Here is a 13,440-nt window from a genome sequence, read left to right on the forward strand (position 1 = left end):
GTGCCCCCCTGGCCTCCATGGAGACACTGACACCTTCCCCAGACCCGGGTAAGGGCGGCTGGAGTCGGGGAGGCCTGGCCCTCCCCTCCTGGCAGGCAGAAAAGGCAGTCAGGGCTCAGAGACGGAGCTCACTGCTGTGTGACCTTGGCTAAGCGAGCTCTCCTTTCCAAGTGTCAGTTTCCTCCTCTGCACATTTAGGGAGGTGGGCTAGGGGTCGTGAATTCCCCCAAGGATCTTAAGCCCCATGGAGCGTCCCTTCACTTATAGACTCTTAACAGGCCAAGGCCACACCGCACAGCCCTGGCTCCCTTCTCCAAGCCCAGGAGACTTTGCTGGGCTCCCTTGGCAAGGGTCGCCCTCTCTGTTCAAGGGAGCTGGGGTCGCAGGGCAGTTCTCCTGGTCAGTTCTCCAGGTGGGGCCGTCTGGCTCAGCCTGCCTAATTCCCAGCGAGGAGACGGCCTGAGGAAGCAGGTGCCCCCTCCTTAGACCCGTCTCCCTGTCTGTAAAGCTCGCATCTCCAGCTCCCGACCAGCACCTCCCTTGAGAAGCAGCCCTTCCCTGGAAGCCCCCAGCCTACCCCCTGGCCATACTCTCTCCAGCCCTTGAGTGCAATGTGCTTTGTATCTTTCTGTGCTGGTCATCCTGTGTGCGCCAGATGCACCATCTTGGAATTTCACCCTGGAGATGAAAGGTGGGAGCGCCGACTCCATGCTCCCAGGGCAGTTTTCCAGCATTATCTCATTTGACCCTAGCAACAGCCCCTCTGCCAGGACACTTCGGCAAGTGAGTTCAACAGAGAGGTTACACAGCTTGGTTGGGGCAGAGTCTGGAGGCAGCCCCTGCTCTGGCCCTGGCCCCCTTGTGGGCGCGGTGAAGGAAGGGAGTGTGTCTTCCTGTTGGTCCTAGAACAGTCGGAGCTGGGAGTATCCTTGGATATTATCTAGTTCAGCCCCTCACTGTGCAGCTTGCGGAACTGAGGCCCAGAGCCGGGACTAGAGCCCGGGACTGCTGACCCCCAGCCCCGCCCCACTTCCTGGGCACAGGCTGTGCGCTCTCCCCACTCCCTCCCCGTATGGCTGGGCCTGGGCCTGGGGGTGCATTGGGTTTTGTGCTGGCGAATGCATCTTGGTGGCCCAGCTGGGAGAGGACAGGGTGAGGGCCAGGTCCCAAGCCTGTGCTGGGAGCGGGCGGGTCTGTGCTCCTGCATCAGAACAGAGGGTGGAGGGGGAGAGAGAGAGAGGCCTGGGGCAGGGCTTCTCCATCAGTGATTGCACAGAGGTTTTCCAGGAAGCTGACGAAGTAACTTCTGCGTGTGAAGAAAACAAGGCCAGACATGTGAGAATGGCTGAACTTTGCTGTCCTATTCCCAGCCTCCCCTGCGTGGAGCGGCACTGAGAGGTCTTCCCCCAGCCCTCTACCTTGGTGTAGAAAGGACCCTCCTGAAGCCCCTTGGTGACACCCCTTCTTGAAAGCCCTGGGGATCAGGGAACCCCTCAGTCTCTTGCCAGTTTGGAATTCAGACAGTTCTAGCAGGAAGTTCTGCCTGGTGCCTGGCTCTGGTCTCTTCTGCTGTGTGTTTAACCCCCTCTTTTCTTGTCCTGTCCGCTGGAGGATGTGACTGTCCGGTGCTCAGGCCACAGTAAGTTGGAGGTCAGGACTGCAGATGCTCTCTCCTGTCCTCCACCTGTGGGGTTTGGGGAAACCCGAGGCTCCGTTCTGAATCCCCACAGGGAGGCCCTTCTCCTTGCCCCTCCCCAGCCAGCTGGCCTTGCCCTCGCCTTTCACACCTTGTGTGTGCTCCCCTCTCCTGGAAGAGAACCTGCTGCCTCAGGTTCTGTCCTTGCCTCTGCATCTGAGCTGGTTGCCAGCATCTTCTCTGCGTCCCACAGCAGCCTGTCTTTCCAATGCCTTGGGCAGTGCCTGTCACCAGTCGGTGCTCAATAAGTGTTACGAGCTTGTTAAGGGCAGCTCTTCAAGTACATGCTGAAAACCATGGTCAGCTGACTCTTCCTGATTTTCCAGATGGGAAACTCCAGGGTAGACCCTGTAGGTCCAACCCATGGGGACCTTTGGCTCATAGAGCTCTAATGGGGGATTCTGAACACATGTGAACTTGGACTAGCTTTCTCTTCTGGCCTGTATGCAGGTGCCAGGCCCTGAAGAGGGTTAGGGGGCAGAGGAGACTGCCAGGCCTGTTCACAGATCATCACCCCCTCCTGTTATGGACTCCTCTGGGCCTGGACCAGGATCTATCAGGAAGTTCTAGAAGCCAGGAAGGCCAGGGCGTGGGAGGCAGAGGGCACGCTTCCTCCCAGGTCCTGGACTCAAAGGGGGGCTGAGAGCAGGGTCACAATCTGTGAACAGCTGTTCATGCATTTAGTGAGCACTTACTGTATACAAAACCCCACATTTGTATGGGGTCTGACGTGGCCTTAGAAATGACCTCTTCCCGCAGCTCAGAAACCTGAGGCGTAGAGAGGGTCCTGTGCTGCCCTGGGTCGCACAGCGGTGCATAGTGGCTGGGACTAGAGTCTCTGTTCCTTCCCCAGCACCTGCTGCCCACAGAGCTGCCTGAGGATGGGGCACAGTGGCGGCGGAGGGGGCTTCAGCGGAGGGAAGGACAGGCAGTGCTCAGTGTTCTGAAGCACAGCTGCCAGCGCAGGGCGGTGGTGGGCGGCGGGGGGGCGGATAGGAAAGCCACATGAGCCCAGACCTGGGAACATGGAGTTACTGGCAGTCACAAAATGTGTGTATGTGTGTGTGTGGCAGGGGCGGTGCAGCATTTGTTCTGGGCAGGCTTGTTAAATGTATGATGTTTATAAAGCAGGAAGAACAGTGTTCGCCCATAGTAATTGCTACATAAGCATTTTGCTGTTGGTATTTGAGGGGTCTTAGAGCAGGCAGGCAAAGACTGGGTGGACATTCCCGGCTGGGTTGTAGGCAGGAGGAGGGGTGGCCATCAAGGGTAGCATGACAGGTGTGCTTGGAGGGTGTGTGAGCAGCTCGGAGTCAGGAAGAGGGGGCTCCAGCTCTGCCCACTTTCTGGGCAAGGGGAGTCCAGAAACTGGAGGCCACTTCTGCAGCCTGGTTGCGGGGTGTGCAGAGGGTGTCGCTGGTGTGGCCTAGGGGGTGTTGGGTGTTGCCGGGCTAGCTGAGAGGCTTGGCAGATCAAAGACGGTAGAAGGCAAGGCCTCTCTACCAGGCTCTGGCTTTCCCTTCTGCAGGACCCCCAGCAGGAAGTGTTTGATGAGTGACTGATCGGGGTAGTGGGACCCGAGAGGCGGTGCCTTCTCCCGGACCTGCATCCACCTGCGGCGGCCGCCAGGGGGCGGGGCCCGACCGGCTTTGGGAAGCTTCTCCTCCCCTGACCCGGGCGGGGCGCCCCTGAAGGCGGCGGGGCTCAGATGTGGCGTCGCCGCCCGCGTCGCGTCCCGTCCGGTCCGGGCGGCCCCGAGCCGCCTCCCTGCCCAGACACGCCGACCCGCGGGCGGGCGGACACCAGTTGTCGGCGCCACGAGAACAGAGGTTTCGGAGCCCCTCCCCTGTACCTGGCGCCACACCGGGTCCTGTCCCCGTCGGGCGCCGTGGGGGTGGGCGTGGAACGGTGCGGGAGACACAGATCCCGAGTTCCTGAGTTTCTGGGCCCAGGGGACCCCCCCCCCGCCCGCAGCGGCATGACACACCTGCTCTGATGGTGGGTGGCTAGGGCCCTGGGCCACCCCTCTCCGGTGGCCTCCCCCTTGTCCTGCTGGAGGCAGCCAGAGCCGTGCTGGAGCCCCGGCTCTGGCCTCAGTTTGCTCATCTGTAAACGAGAGCGATGACCCGACCTCCCAGTACTGTCGTGAGCGCTGACCCATAGGAGAGGCTCATGGACAGTGGCCGGGGACAGTGCTAAAGAACGTCCCTGCCCACCTCCCCAGTCAGACTGGCAAGACTCCCCAGGGAGGGGCCTCGTGGTCGCCTGCACCCCATCCCGTCCCAGAGGGGCCGGCTCTGGCAGTGTGGGGTGGCGGAAGCAGGGAGAGCACAGATCCCATTGCCAGTTGACAGATGGGTAAACTGAGGCTCAACTTCCCCCCATGAGTCAGGACCAGACCCAGAGCCCCCAATTCCCAGTCCAGCGCTCTTTTTCCGTTTTCTTATCTCCACATTTTTTGGGGTTTACAACTGCAGGGCCGCAGTGGTGGAGAGGGCATGGGTCTCAGACTATGTTGAGGATTCCCCTCTCTACACCCAGGCCTGTTTGTGGTCACACCAGTGACCCCTTCATCCTGGCATGCTCTAGGCCCCTGGAGTTCCAGAAGGGAGCCTGTCTGGGCACTGATACTCCTGTCAGCCCTAAGGCTGGGCCCTGCGAAGAAGCCTCCTGAAGCCTGCTCCTCGCAATAGAAGATCAGCTGACTTGGGGGTGTGCATCTCTTTCTCTTTCTACCCAACCAGTTAGGCAGTCCCAGGACACAGAGCAAAGCTCTGAGTGGGAGATTTGCTAGAGCCCCGGCTGTCTCCAAAGAGGGTGGCAAGGCGTCAGGAGGCCCAGCTCCACGGCGGGCCTAGGGCAAGGCCCCTCCTCTCTCTGGGCCTCAGTCTCTCCATCTGTAAAATAAGGTGGTTGGCTACACTTCTGCGGCTGGGTGTCACCCCTGGGATGCCTGTGCTACTGTCATACAACCCTACACCTGAGGTGTGAGGTGGCCCTGACCTGTTTTGAAGGGACCTGGAAGGGGAAGGGCCTGGGTGGGTTGCACCCGCTACCTTTGGGCCAGTTTACCAAAGAAAGGGGCTCTTCCTGTCTGCAGTATGGCAGTATGTACGCCACTGTCACTGTATGGAGTGTGGCAGTGGTTCCTGCCAGGTTCTCCCTGCCCACCTGGGGGTGAAGACAGGCAAGGGGAAGAGTCCTAGTCATCCCTTTGGGGCCTGATAGTTTGGGGGCTTGGTGATGGAAAGGCACACTTTCAAGGGGTGACCTGCTGTGTGGTCTGCAGAGCCGGCCTATGAGCCCAGCTTGTTCTCTGCTCTGGACCCAGGTGACGGAGCTCCTCTCCCTACCGGCCCCGGGCACTAGGGTGGCCATGGGAGTGGCCTGGGGGTCAGAGTTTTGTGAGGGGACTTAGAGTCCTTGGCAAAGGAGCTCACAGGGATACTGGCCAGCTTCCTTTCCCCAGGAGGCCAAGGGGGGGCATGTGTGTGTGTGTGTGGGGGGGGCAGGGCCTGCCACCTCTCACCCCACCAGGGGTATAGTCTCAGCAGCCTTGGGCTTGTGAGGAGATGGAGAGGGGGTGTCAGGCAAGCTGGAGAGCCCCAAGGGGGACCCCAGGCTCCCTCTGTGTCAGGGAGGGCCCCTGCAGCACCCCTAACTCACTGTGGGCAGGGCAAAGCCTATGGTGGGTTGGAGGGTGAGTGGCTCCCTAAATCCTCCATTTTGTACCCAAACTGTCTGTGGCCAAGAGGAAGAGGGAAGGCAGCAGGAATGCAGGAATGAATCCTGGGCAGGCCCTGTCCCAACAGGCTGGGGTGGGAGGGCCAGGCTCCCGTGTGGGCCCACGCCCTCCTCAGCACAGCTCATCGCTAGGCAGCCCGCACAAACAGCAGGAACACAGAGCAGCCCCGCGTGTGTGCACGCGTATGTGCCTGTGCTGGGGGCCTCCTTGCCTCAATCCCTAGATGGGAACCCTTCTGGTTACCCTATAGTCACTGTCCCACGCAGGCCTGAGGATGGGGGTCTGTCTGCTGCCACTGCTGAGCGCTTACTATGTGTCGGGCCTGATCCATTCATTAGCTCCTTTCACCCTTACAACCCGATAGACAGGCCCCCTTATTACCCACTTTATGGACAGAGATACTGAGGCTTTGAGAAGCTGCACACACAAAAGATCACAGAGCAAGAGAGTGGGAAGCCAAGCCAGAGTGCAAACTGAGGTCTCTCTGTCTCCAGAGTCTAGTTCTCCAGGCACGTGTAGATGTGTGTGCACATGAGTATCGGCTGAGGGCTGTGTGTGTACCCAAGTGTGCAGTTGTGGGCTTCGATGGCAGACCTGTATCAGTCTGTGTTTATCTAAGGACGCCTGCTTGTAGGTGTGGATACCTGGGCCCAGGCATGGAGGTGTGCATGCAACGCTCGTGTGTGAGCACGTGACTCACATAAGTACCCACGGGCATATCTGTGCACATGTGTTCACACATACGGCACTTGAGTGCACACGTGTGCACACGTGCACATGCTGTGTACATGCGTTCACGTGTGCACACCGCTGTGAGCCTGTGCGTATGTCGTCCTCTCCAAAGGCTGACCTTGCCCTGCTGCTCACCCACCTCCTGTCCCCTTCTCAAGCTCCTGACTCAGTGCCAAGATGGGCTGTGCGACGGCCTTGCTGATGGCGCTGGGACTTCTGAGGATTTGGAAGGAAAGCCGTTTTGGGGGGGGATAGGATTGGCAAGGGGTTGGACAAGAGGAAGACGCAGGGGATAAGAGGGATTAAGCCTGGGGGTGGGGGTCAGCCTGGGTTTTCTTCAGTCCCAGGCAGGGGCAGAGGACCCTCTGCGGTCTGGAGCCGGGAGCCTCGGTCCTGCCCCACCCCCTGGCGTTCTCTATCCACCTCTCTCAAGGCTCAGACCCCCAATACCCCGGAAAATGCTCCCGGGAGCCTGCAGGAGAGTCCCAGGGCCGGGAGGATGCATCTGTGACGTCTGTGCCCTGTCCCCTTACTGTGTGTGGCAGGCAATCCCCCCTCAATCCAAGATGGGACTCCCCTGTGGTTCCTGGGTGTCGGGGAACTTCCCATTGCACCGCCCCTTTGCACCGACGCCCTCGGGCTCCTGCTGGCCGTGGACGTGCAGGCGGAGCAGCGGTCGGCTGGGGGCGCTCGGGGCCCGCTGATGGAGATGCGAGGCAGGTCCGCCGGGATGGGAACCGGCCGGGCGGGGGTGAAACACAGGTACAGTCCCACCAGCAGGGCGGGTGGAGGTGGGATCCGGAGGACCGACCTTGCGCCAGGAGGGCCAGATTCCCAGTGGGACAGAAATACACCCTCTCCACGGAGGGTCAGACTCCCACCCCCCCACCCATAGACTCACAGACCCTCAGAGGGACAGGCAAAGGGACGCCCCCTCCCCCTCTGGAGCCTTCTGGGCTGGTGTTCGAGGGCCCTGGGCGAGCCAGAGGGAGCTGGGCGTGACCCACTGGCCTGACAGGGTGTGCTGGGCCTCTGTGGCAGTGAGAAGGGGCCGAGGGCCCTGCAGTCAGACAGATTTGCCGACTGATTCCCGTTCGGCCTCGGGTGACCCTGGGCAAGGCACTCAAGCTCTCCTGAAAAGGGGGCGATGTCGGCTGGGTGCCCAGCACCGTCCTCGACCACACCTTGGCCGTGGGGCCTGTTGCGAGTTTCCGGGGGTCCCTCACGGCACGTCTGCTCATTTCTTCCCCAGATCTTTAATGAGCACCCGCTGAATGCCAGACCCTTTTGTGAGACCCTCTGGGTGCAGTGATGAGCACGTCACACAAGGGGGCACCTGCCTCCAGGAGCTTAGGTTCTAATGGGGGCAGGTGTCCTACGGCTTGTCCTTTGATTCTCCAAAATGGAAATTACGGGGTAAAGGAAAGGCTGGCAGAGAAGGCTCTTTCTCTCTCTTATTTCTTGTCAAATACTGGGCTGGGAAAATTCCAGATTTAACTGTTCTGCTCTGGTCCTCTGCCTCTTACCACAGAAGTCAGGATCTGACTCTCCATCCCGAACACTCCGTCTCACTCAGTTGAAGCTGGAGTCCAGTAATGCCCATGAGGCCGGGCACAGCCTGGCCCCCAGCTTGACCAGTTTCCTCCCATTCTCCCCCTTGTCCCTCCACTGCTGCTGCTACACTGGCCTCCTTGCAGGTCCTCAAACGTGCCAGGCAGGGTCCTGCCTCAGGGCCTTTGCCCTTGCTGTTTCCTCTGCTAGAATGCTCTTCCCCAAGCATCCAAGCGGCTCTCTGCTTCACCCCTGTCTGGGCTTTGATGAAATGTCTCCTTCTCAGTGAGGCTTTCCCTGACCTCCTATGACTCCCCCCACCCCCAATATTCCCTATGCACACTGCGACTAAAGTTTTCTCCATACCATTTATTATTGCCATCTGGCCAACTATATCTTTTATAACATGTTTCTTTCTTATCTGTCTCTCCCCATGAGAATGTAAACTCCATGTGAGCAGGGCTTTGGGCACATTTGTTCGTGCTCTCTCCCCAGAGCCTGCAACATGCCTAGTGAACTGTAGGCGTCAATAAATATTTGTCAAGTGAATGCTGAGTGCTGGCTCTGAGTGGCACGCATCCCTTGGTGATGGGGGCTGATGACAGGGGGGGTCCCTGACTTTTAGGCCTCAGCTGGGCCGCAGCTGCCGTAAACCTGTCAAGGGCTGGAGGCCTGGGGGCGGGGAGGAGGAGACGGCAGGAGTGTTCTGGTTGTTTTTGCTCTCTTCGGGACAGAAGTTGAGTGGCTACGGTAATATCCACCAAACTCTTGTGCCTTAGTTAGGAGAGGGAGAGGCAGGTTTCTCCCTTTGAAAAAAATTATTATTGTACAAAAATATACCAATCAAAGTGGGGGAGGTGTTGCTTCTCTCTCATTCCTCCCTACTTCCTCCCTTTCTTTCTTTCTCTCTCTCTCTCTCCCTTTCTCTTCCTTTCTTTTTTCTTTCTTTCTCTCTCTCCTTTTTCCTCAACTACCCACCCCATCTCTAACAACCACCAATCTGTTCTCTGTTTCTGTAAGTCTGCTTTTCTCGGATTCCTCATGTAAGTGAGATCATACAGTATTTGCCTTTCTCTGTCTGACTTCTTTCACTTAGCATAATATCCTCAAGGTCCATCCATGTCGTCGCAAGTGGCAAGATTTCCTTCTTTTTATGGCTAAGTAGTGTATATACCACAACTTTATCCACGCAGCCATAGTTGGATACTTAGGTTATTTCCATATCTTGGCTGCAATAAAGATGGGACTGCAGATATCTCTTCAAGATAGTGATTTTGTTTCCTTCAGATAAATACCCAGAAGTGGATCATAGGGTAGTTCTATTTTTAACTTTTGGAGGAACTTCCATACTGTTTTCCACCAATTTACACCAATTTACATTCCCACCAGCAGTGCACAAGTTTCCCTTTTCTCCACACCCTCGCCAACACTTGTTACCTCTTGTCTTTCTGATGACAGCCATTCAGACAGGTGTGAGATGATATCGCATTGTGGTTTTGATTTGCATTTCCGTGATGATGAGTGACGTTGAGCATCTTTTCATGTGCCTGTTGGCCGTCTATATGTCTTCTTTGGAAAAATGTCTATTCAGTTCCTCTGCTCACTTTTAAATTGGATGATGATGATTATTATTATTATTATTGTTATTTGCTAGTTTTAAAACGTTTTATTGGGGTATAGTTGATTTACAATGTTGTGTTAGTTTCAGGTGTACAGCAAAGTGAATCTGTTATACATATACATATATCCACGCCTTTTCAGGTTCTTTTCCCTTATAGGCCAGTACAGAGTAGAGTTCCCTGTGCTATACAGTAGGTCATTATTAGTTATTATTGCTATTTGCTATTGAGTTATATGTGTCCTTTACATAGTTTGGATATTAACCCCTTAACAAGGATATGATTTGCAAATATTTTCTCCCATTCCGTAGGTTGCCTTTTCATTTCGTTGATGGTTTCCTTTGCTGTGCAGAAACTTTTCAGTTTGATGTCGTCTCACTTGTTTATTCTTGGGAGATGTTTGTGTTTCTGAACAGAGGGTTCCAGCGGGGGTTCGCAGGGGTTACACGTTCTCCACCAGGACGCACGTGCAGTACACCTTCTGGAAGCCCACATGGGCCTTGACCATCTCGTCAGAATAATCACCCGGTCTTTAAGTCCCAACTGTTCCCAGTAGAAGGAAAATGTTTTACCCATCCATTCCCTGCCCCACGTGCAAGAACCAGCCCCCTGGGGACTCCTGGGTTTGGGTAAGGCCGCCTTTTCAGCCCTAGGGATGATGTCGCCTCAGTGTTTACTGATTTCTAGAATACCTCTGCTTTCCTCCTTTGTTCTTTACACCTTCAATACCCACACTTTCAGTTCCTTGCGTTGAATCCTCTCTGTTTGAAATGCCTAGCCTGGTTTCTCTTTTCCTGACCAGATCCCAGCTGATACATTAAAGAAGGGAAAATCAACAGACAGAGCAGCTTGCGCTGAATGCTCTGAGGAACACAGGACAGGGTAACCGTGAAATAGGAAATAACAAGCAGTGTGCAGGCAGTGGGGCTGAGGGCTCTTCCACATGGGCAGGCCTCTCTGAGGAGGTGATGTTGGGTTGACAAATGAGAAGGCGCCACACCTGGGGGCTGAGTATTCCAGGTGGGATCAGGGTCTCTGAGGCCTGCGGGCCGCGGCAGCCTCTCTGTGGAAGGTACTGAGCCTGCTCCTGCGGGCGGGCGATGATCGGGGGCGTGGTGGTGGGGAGAGGAGATGGCTTAGTCTGTGGCCCCAGATTGAGGGCTCAGCCCCGGGAGCCTCTGAGCATTGAGGCCTGAGATTTGCGCTAAATGTGCGGGGATCTGGGTTATGGATTCAGCGCTGGGAACCGCATACCCCCTCCCTGCTTCCCGCCTCACCCTCCCCAGGGGAGCGGAAGCCTCTGCAGGCTCAGGTTCCTAAGACGTGCTGGTCTCGCCGCGGCCGGCAGAGGGCAGTGGTTGCCGAGGTGCGCGCAAGTCGGGCGGGCGCTGACCTTTCCCTAGCGGAATGTGGGCGGGCAGCTTCTGCCGGGAGCGGGACGGTTGGGCCTCTCCCCTTCCCTTCCCTCGTCTAATCCTCAGCCGCCCTCCAACACATCTCTGAGCCCCTGGCCTCTCCTTGCGGGTTTGGGGGGAGGGAGATGCGAGGGAGGCTGGGCAGATCTTGCCTAACCACTCCTGCCCAAGTTCCAACTCCATTGGGATAAGGGGAAAGGCTCCCACAGTTAGCATATTTGCTATATTGTTATTTTTAAGCGTTTAGCATGTACCAGGCACAGCGCTAAGTTCTTTTATCATGCATCATCTCTTCACACCAGATCTACGAGACAGGTACTCTGTCTCCCAGAGCTTGCCCAAGGCCACACAGCCTGAACCAGGATTTGCTCTGCTGGCCGCTTCTCAATTCCTCTGACTGCGGCCTCCAAGGAGGGCGTGTTGCCCAGGGAACTGAGGTGAGTGTGCAGCGGGTGAGCAGAAGGGGACCATCAAGGTGCTGACGCTGAGGGATCTGTAGCAGTACTCATCTACTCCTTTATTTTGCAGATGAAGAAACAACTCCAGCGTTGCCCGAGGTCCCACGGGGATCAGTCACGTGGTCGGCCACAACAGAGGATTCCCCATGACAGGAGACCACGAGTTGGATCCTGGCCAGAAGCCAGAAGCCCCTTGAGGGCAAGGACCCCATTTTACCCCATTCCTCCCTGCTGTACCTAGCACAGGGCACAGCATATAGCGGGTGCTCGAAAAGTCCTTCACGAGTAAATCTTGCATCCCTCGGTAGCTGCAGTCACCTGCCGTTCTCGCCGTCGTTCATTTATTCAGCATTTAGTAAGCGCTGACTGTGTGCTTGGCACCCTACTGGGCGCTGGGACGCACAGTTGAATAAGGCACAGTGCCTGCCCCTGTTGGCTTATCTCCTGGTGGGGGTTTCAGGGGTTACCCCACGTTATGACCCGTGCCCCCATAGTTTTCCTCATTCCTCTGCTCAGCCTGGTACTGGCAGCCTGCTCCACTCCCGCCCCCAGGCCATTCCCACTGCCTTCTTCTTTGCCAGACCAGACAACCCTTCCTCCCAAGCCGCCTCCCTCCCCTCCTCCAGGAAGCCCTCTTTGACTAAGTCCCCCAGCTGCTCTGCAGGCCCCAGTGCTGAGGTCTTGAGCTCTGCCCGGGTATCTCTGGTTCCGTCTCTCTGTTTCTGTTTCCCCCCATCAGCCTCTGGAGCTTCCCAAACACAGGGACTGCCTCCCCTCCAGCTGTTTTTCCTCAGGCCTACATAGACCAGAAGAGGCAGGAAGGGAGGTCGTGTAGTCAGCTCCCAGCACACAGGGCCTGCCTTAGGCCCTGGTCCCGGGAGCCCCTTAGAGGAAGATCTCTCTGCGACTACCAGGGCACTGACTTAGTCTTGGCCCAAGACCCCTGAGCCCTGATCTTCCACACTGTGCCTGGGGGCTCAGGCTGGGCACCAGCTGTTGGGTACCTACTCAGCCCCAGCACCTTTTGTGTTTGAAGATGGGGACCTTCAGTCTGCACTTCACCAACTCCCGGGCTTGGCCATTTTACTGTCCCTGTGGCAGGTAGTCTACAGGTGAAAAATGGTTCCAGGGAACCAACATGCTGCCTCTTATCTTCTGGGTGACCAACGTTACAGTGCTAGGCTTCTCTGGGCCTCTGCTAATGATACCTGTCCAGCCCATCTCACAGGTAGTTGGGAGGACCAGAGACCAAGGAGCCAAGCCCAGGTAGGGGCTTATTTTTGTTGTTGTACTCAGAGCAGGGGTTGTGCCCTTTTTTTTTTTTTTTTTTTTTTTTTGTGGTACGCAGGCCTGTCACTGTTGTGGCCTCTCCCGTTACGGAGCACAGTCTCCGGACGCGCAGGCTCAGCGGCCATGGCTCACGGGCCCAGCCGCTCCGCAGCATGTGAGATCTTCCCGGACGGGGGCACGAACCCGTGTCCCCTGCATCGGCAGGCGGACTCTCAACCACTGCGCCACCAGGCAAGCCCCAGGGGTTGTGCCCTTGGCTAGGTGTTCACTGAATCACTCTGGAGCCGGGAGTGGGAAGGAGGAGGAAGGAGGGAGCTTGCACGAGGAGGGGGAGTCAGACTCCAGCCTTCCTGGCAACTCATCAGGATCCTCCGCTGGCAGGAGCGGGGCAGGAGAGTGTCCTCGTTCGGGTAGGGAAGTCATTATTTCCCTCCCCTCTGTCCCTCCCTCCCTCTCTGCACTCCTCCTCCTCTTTCTCTCTCTTTATCCCTCTCCCTTCTCTCTCTGTCTTTGTGCACTAACTGTGCTCACTCAACTTGCCAGGCATTACATTTGCACCAGGGACACAAAGGCTGAGGAGATGTGCCCTTCCCTTCATGGGACTTTTAGGCTAGGAGACCTCGGTTGGGGAGGTACATCATTCATTCATTCTTTCATTAATTTTACTTTTATTGAAAACCTGCTACGGGTCAGGCACTGTGCAAGGCCCTGGGGACGTAATGGGGTGCAATCCCTGCCCACAAGGAGTTTACAGGATAAAAGGCACAAAAGTAGGCAATGGAAGCATGGCTAAAGTAGAGGATTAGGGAGGCCAGGATACAGAGATAAATGCTGGCTGGATTTAATGTCTCCCTAAGCATGCAGAGCAGGGCCAGGCACAGACCAAGTATGTGCTCAGTAAACGTGAAATACGTGACCCTCGTGTGGGGAGCTT

General features: G+C 56.8%; 1 protein-coding gene across 3 annotated transcripts in view; it reads left to right on the forward strand.

Moving 5' to 3' along the window:
• Window positions 1-11,354, forward strand: part of SMIM41 (small integral membrane protein 41) — a gene marked incomplete at its 5' end in the record, with an annotated part of 42,869 nt that extends 31,515 nt beyond the window's left edge. Inside the window, 3 exons of one of the 3 annotated variants that reach the window (XR_014297482.1) lie at window positions 4,319-4,408; window positions 11,061-11,195; window positions 11,287-11,354. Of the gene's footprint in view, window positions 1-4,318; window positions 4,409-6,800; window positions 6,936-11,060; window positions 11,196-11,286 lie in introns of those variants that run through there. The other 2 variants (XR_014297483.1, XM_082666993.1) reach the window with 2 other exon arrangements.
• Window positions 11,355-13,440: the final 2,086 nt, after the last annotated feature.

Source organism: Grampus griseus, assembly GCF_964374135.1.
Source record: "Grampus griseus genome assembly, chromosome: 11".
Lineage (NCBI taxonomy): Eukaryota > Metazoa > Chordata > Mammalia > Artiodactyla > Delphinidae > Grampus > Grampus griseus.